Here is an 11,412-nt window from a genome sequence, read left to right on the forward strand (position 1 = left end):
AACAATTGAAAGGAAGGGCATCATCCCAAACTCTTCTATGAGGCCAGCATCACCTTATTCTTAAACCAGAAAAAGGTAAAACTAAAAGAACTATAGACTGATATAACTGATGAACATCGTAGCAACAATCCTCCACAAAATCTAGCTAATAAAATCCAACAGCAGATCAGAAAGCTCATTCACCTGGACCAAGTGACATTTATCCCTGGCATGCATGGTTTATTCAACATAACACAAATTAATAAATGTGATGCATCACATTAACAAACTAAAGAACAAAAATCATGTTATTATCTCAACAGATGCATAGACTGCATTTGATAAAATACAATAATCTTTGATGACAAAAATCTTAAGCAAATTGAGTATAGAAGGAACAATGAAATATATAAAAGATTAAAAGAGAAATAGAAGACACATGAAAAAGGAAAAATCTGCCATGTTCGTGGACTGGAAGAAAATAACATCAAATTGTCCATATTACCAAGAGGAATTTGCAGAATCAATGAAATTCTAATCAAAATACCAATGACATTCTTCTAGAATCTAGATCTTGAAGAAACAATCCTAAAATTCATATAGAAACACAAGAGGCCCCGAATATTTAAAGCAATCTTAAACAATAAAAAGCAAAGCCAGAGACATTACAATTTGATTTCAAGACATCCAAAAGTGCAATTATAATCAAAACACCCTGATACTGGCACAAAAATAGGCATGTAGACCAATGGAACAGAATAGAAACTCCACATCAATTCAAACATCTACAACCAGCCAATCTTTGACAAATGAGCTAAAATCAAATTTTGAAGAAAGGGCAATCTCTTTAACATAGAGTGTTGGGAAAATTGGATCTCCACATACAGAAGTATGAAACAAGACCCCTACATTACACCTTATTAAAAAATCAAATAAAATTGCTTCAAGGATCTAAATTTATGAACTGATATCATTAAGTAACAGGAGAACAACATCAGGGAAACTCTGCAAGCCATTAGCATAGCCAAAGACTTCTTGGAAAAGACCTCAAGAAGCACAGGTAATCAAAACAAAAATAGATAAATGCAATTAAATCAAGTTAATAAGCTTCTGTACTGCAAAACAAACATTCAGCAAAATGAAGAGGCAGCTGGCAGCACGGGAGAAAAGGTTTAAAACTATGCAACTGAAACTGGATTAATATCCAGAATCTATAAAGAGCTCAAGAAACTCAGCAACAACAAAACACTCCAGCTGCCAAGAAATGGGCAAAGGCCTTGAACAGGCATTTCTCAAAGGATGAAATTCAAATGGCTATCAGACACATGAAAAAGTGCTCAGGAGCACTAGCCATCAGCAAATTGCAAATAAAAAACACAATGAGATTTTACCTGACCACAGTTAGAATGGCTCTCAAAAAACAATAAATTCTGGTGAGAATGTGGGAAAAAGTGTACTCAAATCCACTGTTGGTGCAAATGTAAACTAGTACAGACATTGTGGAAGACAGTACGGATTCTCCTCAGAAATCTCAAAATAGATCTACCATTTGACCCAGTCATCTTACTCCTAGGAATTTACCTCAGCAAAAATGATATCAGCATATACAAGGCTTATCTGTATTCCCATGTTCATTGCAGCTCAATTCACAATAATACAGATGTGGAATCAACCCAATGTTCATCAGCTAATGACTATATAAAGAAAATGTGGTATATATACACTATGGGATAATACACAGCCATAAAAAGAAGGAAATCCCATCTTTTGCAACAAATGAATGTAATTGGAAACCATTATACTTAGTGAAATGCCAGTCTCCAAAAGATAACTAACATGTTTTCCTTGATTTGTGGTAATTATTAGAGTAGAAAAAATGTAATGTATATGAGCAAAATCGATGCTTTCAGATTTGATGATTGTTTACACTCCTTGTCTCTACTGTAGAGGAGCAGTGCTTTTTTCTTCTATTTGAATTCCTTACTTAGTGGAGGTGTAGGCTTATGATTATAAAATAAAATGAAATTATATCATTGTAGAAATTAAGATAAAAATAAGAAAGGGAGAAGGAGGGAAGGTGGGAGCAAGGGTAGAATGGGAAGTATCATTATGCTCCTAAATATATAAGAGATGCATGAAATGTGTTCACCTTATATAAATAATAGTTATTGAAAAATAAAGTTATGTGGTAAAAACCAAGAATATGACTAAATTGTGTATATATTTATTAATAGTGTGTCAATATCGGTTGATTAAATGTAACAAATGTATCTACTAAAGTTAGTAATAGAGAAAATTATGTTTCTTTTATTTAAAAGATTTTAATTATTTATCTGAGAGGTAGAGTTGCAGACAGAAGAAAGGGACAGATATTAATGTCTTTCATCCCCTGCTTCACTCCCCAAATGGCTGCAACAGCCATTCTAAAAATAACTCTTATTTTAGAAAATGGGTTTGTGAAGAAAATAGTGTAATGATAACAAGCCATAGAAATTAAGAGTAAAGAAGATTAGTTATAGTATAAGTTTCACATTTTTTTTTAATTAGAGAGGCAGAGAGACAGACAGACAGACACACACACAGCTTCCATTGCCTAGTTCATATCTAAATACTTGCATGACCAGTATTAGGCAAGGATCAAAGCTAGAAGCTGGGTATTTCAATCTAGTTCAATCTAGTTCTCCCATGTGAGGAACCTTTATACTTTAGCCATCGCTGCTGCCTTTGTAGAATTGCACTAGCAGGAAGCTGGAGTCAGGAGTCTGAGTCAGGTAAGAAACCCAAGCACGCTAATATGGATGCCAGCATCTTAACTGTTAGATTAAATATCCACTCCAAAAATTAATACTTAATTAATAATTATATTTAACTAAAAATGAAAAAATTTACAACAATGTTAAGTGAGAAAATAGATCATAGAATGTGGCATTTTCATAAATTAATTTTAGTTTAAAAGAAGATATTTTGGCAGGTCCACCTTTCCAAACGCTGTATTCTTTGTCTCCAGAATTTTTTGTAAACAATCGTGTGTAGGCTCTGATGTTGCTTTTATCAACTTTTTCATAAAACACAAATATCATCTTCAATGGTTATTTAATTATACCAAAACTTATGAGGGATGAATGAGGAAAAAAATGGTTCACAATTTCAGGGAAAGATGAAAATCACTAATGTTAATCTATGCAGCAAATATGGTAATTTGAAAAGTCATTATATGCTGAGGAAAATAAAGTGATAAGATGGAGTACACAAGGTTACAAGAAAAGCTATTAATTTTGGATGTTGAAAGAGCATCTAGCTTAAAGGAAACTAATGACTGAATGATAATTGACCCCTCTGTGAAAAAAACCTTTTATTCTGTCCCTAAGGTAAATGCCAATTACATATATTTAGAAATAATTGGAAGACAAGATACCATCCAGTTAAGAAGCAGAAAAAGTGTCTTGGCTAGTTTAAGTGGGGTTGGATGAGGGAACCATGTGGGTTGGGATGGCATTTTCAAGGACCAACCTTTTTGGGACTTAGTAAGCCATGCCAAGGATTATGGAATCAAGTTTAACTATAAGGGAAACCCAGTGGAGGATCTGCTTTTAAATAAGTACAGATTTCCCTTATCTTTCTTTAATGTTATAAAGCTTTTCTAAATTTAACCAACTTTAACCATTATGAAGTTTACAATTTTGGAACAAGCAATGATGGTCACTAGAAATATGATTCTTTAAAAATTATTTTGAACTTTTTGGGCACTGATATTACATTACACAGAAGTTAAAGGAATAATCCAGAAGAAAATAATTTAGGTTTTTTATGTTGTTTAAATATTTAATTATAATTAACTAGCAAATAAAGAATATAGTTTAAAATGATCATAAAATTTATTATGTTATTCAGCTATTAAAAAATGAAGAGCTTTTCCAAACATCAGCAAAAAAAAATAGAACTTGTTATTTTAAAACTCTGTGACCAGTAAGAGAATATTATAAGAATAACTAAAGTGACTCTGATTAATAAATGTAAATACCATATATGAAAAAATGACAAAATTTAAGTGTATAAAAAGAAATTCAGTTATCACAACAAAACAACATGCTTCTGGAAAGAAACAGCTTCAATGGCTTAAAATGGTTACAGTACTCAATTTAGATTATTAACATTTAAATCAATTTATGATATTTAAATTCCAATAAAATGATGCTGCCATTTATTAGAATAAATTCAAATATGAAGATTATATTTGTTAAGGAAGCTAGGCTATAACTTTATCACTAAAAACAAAAACAAAAAAGTATTTGAATTCTCATAGAGTTATAAGTGTGACTTAGTTTAAAATGTACTTTGTTTCCTGAAACCAAATAAGGATAAAATGAATTATTTAACAACAATACTTACTTCTTTTTTAAAAAGATTTATTTATTTATTTGAAAGGCAAAGTTACAGAGACAGAGAGATAGAGAGAGAGGTCTTCCATCTGCTGGTTCACTCCCCAAATGGCCACAATGGCCAGAGCTGGGCTGGTCCAAAGTCAGGAACCGGGAGTTTTCCTGGATCTTCCACATGGGTGCAGGGGCCCAAGGACTTGGGCTATCTTCCTCTACTTTTCCAGGCACATTAGCAGGGAACTGGATCAGAAGTAGGACAGAGAAGACTCAAAATGACACCTATTTGGGATGCCAGCATCACAGGCAGTGGCTTTACCACTTATGCCATATTGCCATATGCCATATTGATGTAAGTAGGTTCTGGGAATCCCAAGGTCCTGTAAACACAAGTAAACACAACAAAGTCCTGGAAGACTAGACATTTAATCAAAAAGGGGGCATTTCTATAATAACAATTTCCCACCTAATAATAGTATTCCTTTCTATATATGTATATATATTTATTCTTTAAATGCATCAATATTATTACTAACAATATTATTTTAGAAAACAGTTTCAGATCTTTGTGACAATTGTTTTGCCCTAGAGTATAATCCACTAGAGATCTGTAGTCACATCACTGTTTTAAAATTACGTCATAACATCTTCCTTGCCCTGAATTCATAAGCAATGTTCATTGGATCAATTGTGTTTTAAATTGCTATTAGTTGCTTCTTTATTATTTGACTTGACTTTTTATTTACTTTATTATTTTATAATTTATTTTATGTGATTTTTAACAGGTTCAATTTCCTTTGTAGATAAATTCTATAAACATATTGATATCCCCATCCTCCTTCTCTAACTCCCTCCACCCTCCCTCCCACCCTCCTTTTTTCTCCCTTATTAATAGTTTTTGTGATAATATATTTTAAATGTATATTACAGAAAAAAAGCTTAATACTTAGCTGAATAAGAAGTTTAACAAGTAAAAAGCCAAAATACTCCTATTTTAGTGGGAATATAAACAATGGCTATAAGAATAACTGAATGGAAAAATGACCACCTCATTCTTACTATACCTTGTATAGTAAATTTTAAAGTAATCACAGGTCATTATACTCTAGTAGTATAATTTTCTTAACCAATGATTTGACAAAGTTATAAAACAAAGTTTTACAAAACTATATCTGCAGCAATACTGATATACACAGAGTTTCTTTTTTTCCTTTTTTTTTGGTTTGTTTTTGGATTTTAGCTCTAGTATATAAGTGATAACATGCAGTATTTGTCTTTCTGGATCTGCCTTATTTCACTCAACATGATGTCTTCCAGTTGCATACATTATTCTGCTTATGGTAGAATTTCATTCTTTTTTTGCCTGAATACTATTTCATTGTGTATATATATCACATTTTCTTTATTTATTCATCTTATGATGGACAACTTGGTTGATTCCAAATTTTTGCAACTGGGAAAAAAATGCTGCTATGCACATGGTGGTACAGGTATCTCTTTGATACATTGTGTTCAAATCCTTTGAGCATAAACTCAGTAGTGGGATTCCTGGATCATATGACAAGTCTCAAGTCTATTTCTACTTTTTTTTTTTTTTTTTAAGAAATCTCCACACTGTTTTCCACAGTGGCTGTATTAATTGACATTCCCACCAAAAGTGTATAAGTGTTTCCCTTTGTCCACATCCTTGCCAGAATTCTTGTACATTTTAAATAATTATGTAACTAATTATACAACTCTGCAAGATATGTTATCATTAGGGAAGACAGCTTTGTCTTCCTATCCTGACTTTCAGTACCCTGAAGCTCACTTTCCTAGAAATACCTAGTTTTTTGGTTCCATTTCTGAATATAGGCAACTATGCATATATGTACATGCTATATCTTTGGAAAATGATATTAAAGAATATATTCTGGTCTCCACTTTTTTGTTAGCATAAACATATGAGAGATTGCTCTACATAAGAAGATAGTCACGTTTCTCGTTTTTCCTCAGTTACATTATGTTTCATTGCATCTTTGTAGGATAGATAGGGGCAATAGTTCGATTGCTAGGAATATTCCTTGTGTTGGGGGCGGTGATCATTTATTAGAGATTGATGGTGCCTAGAAATACCAATTAATAGTTATGATCAACAGTTTCTTTTTCTTTTCTTTTCTTTTCTTTTTTTTTTTTTTTTTTTTTTTTTTTGACAGGCAGAGTTAGGCTATGAAAGAGAGAGAGAGACAGAAAGGTCTTCTTCCTTTTTCCGTTGCCCCGCCCCCCCCCCCCCAAGTGGCCGCTATGGCCAATGCCTTTTGGCTGGTGCACTGGGCAGATCCGAAACCAGGAGCCAGGTGCTTCCTCCTGGTCTCCCATGCGGGTGCAGGGCCCAAGGACCTGGGCCATCCCCCACTGCACTCCTGGGCCACAGCAGAGAGCTGGACTGGAAGAGAAGCAACCATGACTAGAACCTAGAGCCCATATGGGATGCCAGCACCGCAGGTGGAGGATTAACCTAGTAAGCCACCACGCTGGCCCCAAAATGCACATATATTGACATCAACTGTTTTTATAGTCATGCCATAATTGAGACATGTTAAATAATCTTTGTAAATCTGTTCATTTTATATGAAATGTCTTAAAGAGTTCCTGTGAAGTTGGTGTCAATGAAAAAAAGAGGCCTGAAAAGGACTATTTCATAGGCTTGACTTCACAATCAACGGCACTTACACCATTTAATAAGACTGTCAGTGTGCATCAATGAATAGGTGGTTACATATATTTTCATTTCCCAGTATCACAGTACTTTCTGAGCATGGAACTTGTTCTTAGCTCTCCACATGGATCTAACAAAGTACTTGGGTCAAAATTACTGTTGGATGGAGCTTCAGTTTCATGTATGTAACCAAGCACTGTCATTGCCAAAGTGAAGGCATCAAGCACTGTGGACACTCAATGTCCCCCTGTGATGATCTGAAACCAGTACTTAGAGAAAGAAGTAAAACCAGGTGTGTGGACTGCGCAGACAATGTTCTTAGATTTGTAATTTTGGTGCAACTCACTTACTACTGTCCCCTCGAGGGGGACTCGAAACTTGAGGCTCCCAAGCCTGCTCCCTGCTCCTCTATTACTGCTGAAAGCTCTCCAGTTAGGGTTGTCCTGTGACTCTTCCCTACACATGGAATGCTCTCCCAATGGGTGTGTTTTTCTAATTCTCTCATTTCTATCTTTCTATCATTTGACAGCCAATCTACTATCTATATATTTAAGTTCATTCTTTGGTTCTACGAAATTGTTCTTTAGTTCATTATATACTCTAAAGCCACACTGGAGAATTAGGTCTGAAAGAAAGTGGTTGAGATGGGTCAAAGTCTTTTTACATGAAAAGGAAATGTTATTCCAGAAAAGGGATGAAATCAAGGTAAGGCAAAATGAACAATGAAAATGAAAATCAGAGCTGAGATTTTTCAAGAAATGATATCAAATTGTTAGCAGTGGATCAAGGACTGATCTTGTTTAGTTTTGCACTTTAGTTTGCTTTGTTGTTTTGTTTTGACCATGATGTGTTTTATACTCTAGATTGATTAATTTGAAGCCTCAGAAGATGCTGCCCAGGCACCTATATTTAAAATGACTTGCTCAGGTGGTTTGACTACACTTTACAAATTTAATATATCTGAGTACTTGCATGCCATTTAATATGATAATTTCACAATTTGTGAAACATGAAGTTAAATTTTCACCTTGACGTGGACGATGTGACTATTTGAAGTTATGGTAGACAAAGAGCAAATTTTTTCAGAAATCTACCAACAATAGATGCTGGAGAGGATGTGGGGAAAAAGGGACACTAACCCACTGTTGGTGGGAATGCAAATTGGTTAAGCCACTATGGAAGTCAGTCTGGAGATTCCTCAGAAACCTGAATATAACCCTACCATTCAACCCAGCCATCCAATTCCTTGGAGTTTACCCAAAGGAAATTAAATTGGCAAACAAAAAAGCTGTCTGCCCATTAATGTTCATTGCAGCTCAATTCACAATAGCTAAGACCTGGAACCAACCCAAATACCCATCAACAGTAGACTGGATAAAGAAATTATGGGACATGTACTCTATCAAATACTATACAGCAGTCAAAAACAACAAAACCCAGTCATTTGCAACAAGATGGAGGAATTTGGAAAACATCATGCTGAGTGAATTAAGCCAGTCCCAAAGGGACAAATATCATATGTTCTCCCTGATCGGCGACAACTAACTGAGCACCAAAGGGGAAACTTGTTGAAGTGAAATGGACACTATGAGAAACAGTGACTTGATCAGCTCTTGTCCTGACGGTTGATGTACAATGTAATACTTTATCCATTTTAGTATTTTTGTATTTTTTTGTTCTAGTACCATTGGTTGAACTCTATAATTAACACACAATTATTCTTAGGTGTTTAAATTTTAACTGAAAAGTGATCCCTGTTAGGAATTTGGAAAACATTCTGCTGAGTGAAATAAGCCAATCCCAAAGGGACAAATATCATATGTTTTCCCTGATAGGTGACAACTAACTGAGCACCAAAAAGGAAACCTGTTAAAGTGAAATGAACACTATGAGAAACAGTGACTTGATCAGCCCTCACCCTGACTGTTGATGAGCAACTTAATATGTTATCCCACTTAGTATTTTTTTTGTTTGCTCTACTTAATACTTTTGGTTGAATACTGTAATCAATACACAATTCTTCTTAAGTGCTGAAACTTAACTGAAAAGTGATTGCAGTTAAATATAAGAGTGGGAATAAGAGAGGGAAGAGATGTGCAATTTGGGACATGCTCAAGCTGACTTACCTCAAACGGTAGAGTTAGAAACATACCAGGGGATTCCAATTCAATCCCATCAAGGTGGCATGTACCAATGCCATCTCACTAGTCCCAGTGATCAATTTCTGTTCACAATTGATCGTAATGATAGGACTAAGAACCAAAGGGATCACATAAACAAGAGTAGTGTCTGCAAATACTAGCTGATAGAATCAAAAAGGGAGAGAACGATCCAACCTGGGAAGTGAGATACACAGTAGACCCATAGAATAGCAGATGTCCTAAACAGCACTCTGGCCTCAGAATCAGCCATTAACGCACACGGATCTGGCTGAAAAGCCCATGAGAGTATTTCAGGCATGGAAAGCCAAGACACTCTGGCAAAAAACAAACAAACAAACAAACAAAAAACAACAACAACAAAAAAAAAACAAAAAAAAAACACAAAAAACAACAACAAAAAACTAAATGAAAGATCTCTGTGAGTGAGATCCCAGTGGAAAGAATGGGTCATCAAAGAAGGAGGTACCTTTCTCTGAAGGGAGGAGAGAACTTCCACTTTGACCATGGCCTTGGCTAAATATGATCAGAGTCGGTGAACTCAGGGGGCTTCCATAGCCTTGGCAGCTCATGACAAGAGCCTAGGGTGATTACTGATGCCATAAACAAGAGTGTCAATTTGTTAAGTCAACAACAGGAGTCACTGTGCACTTACTCCTCATGTAGGATCTCTGTCCTTAGTGTGCTGTACATTAAGATTTAATGCTATAACTAGTACTCAAACAGTATTTTTCACTTTATGTTTCTATATGGCAGCAAACTGTTGAAATCTTTACTTAATGTATGCTAAACTGATCTTCTGTATATAAAGAGAATTGAAAATGAATCTTGATGTGAATGGAAGGGGAGAGGGAGTGGGAAAGGGGAGGGTTGCGGGTGGGAGGGATGTTATGGGGGGGAAGCCATTGTAATCCATAAGCTGTACTTTGGAAATTTATATTCATTAAATAAAAGTTAAAAATAAAAAAAAAGAAATGAAATAAAAAAAAACAAAAAAAAATTTAATAATAAATATGCTGAAAAACTCAATTGTTGACTTGTGATTGTTACTGTTCTAAATAGTATGAAAGCTTTCAATGATGCGATGTTTCAGTCTAGTTAAGGAAATAAATCACTTATAAATTACTTAAGTTTAAAGCCTAAACACCATGTCCTATGAATTTGATAAAGTTTTGTCCCATTTAAAATAAGGAATAAAGTTTTTTTTAAGATTTATTTAGTTATTTGAAAAGCAAAGAGAAAAAGGGGGGGGGGAATGAAAGAAGGAGGGAGGGAGGGAGAAAGAGGGGGAGAGATATCTTTCATCTATTGGTTCAGTTCCCAAATGGCCACACTGGTGGACAATGGGCCAGGCCAAAGCTAGAAGCCAAATCCAGGAGCCAGGAGCCAGGAACGCCATCCTGAGTTCAATAGTAGTATCTAGATCAGACATGAAACAGCAGAGAATCAAACCTCTGCTCCAAATAGGATGCCAGGGTGGCAAGCAGTAGCTTAACTTGCTGTGCCACAATGTCGGCCCTGGAAAACAGAATCTAGATTTATGCCCTAACAGGAGTTTATTATAGTACAGGTCTGTTTGCTAGATATATTCAGTTCAATATACTAGCTGTTCATCTCGTTGAAAATCTCCAGTGCATTCATAAAATTCAGGAAAGACGTTATGACTATTTTAGATTCCCATATAAATGAAATCATGCAGTGTTTATATTTCTGTAAGTGCCTTTTTCACTACAAGTTGTGCTTCAGGTTCTTCCATGTTTTTCAAATGAATTTCCTTCTCTTCTATTTTAAGGTTAAATGATAGGCTGTTATTCAAACCAATGTTAATGGGCATTTGTGTTGATTCTGTATGTTGATTATTATAAATAATATTGCAGTGAATACGAACACATCTTTAACATAATTGCTAAATTCCCTTTGGTGCATATACCCCGAAGTAGGATTGCTACATCATCTTGTAGCGTTATTTTATTTTTTTGAAAAATCTCTGTACTATTTTCCAGTGTAGCAGTAACAGATTTCATTCCAATCAACACTATATGAGGTCGTCCAATTCCTCCACATTCTAGTATTGTTCCATTCTTTTGATACTAATAATTCAAATAAGAATGAGATTATGTCCCATTGTGATTTTTGTTGCACATTTCCTCAATGGGTAAGGATGCTGAGTATGTTTAATATTCTTGATGTTCATTTGTAA

Source organism: Oryctolagus cuniculus, chromosome 14 (assembly GCF_964237555.1).
Source record: "Oryctolagus cuniculus chromosome 14, mOryCun1.1, whole genome shotgun sequence".
Taxonomy (NCBI): domain Eukaryota; kingdom Metazoa; phylum Chordata; class Mammalia; order Lagomorpha; family Leporidae; genus Oryctolagus; species Oryctolagus cuniculus.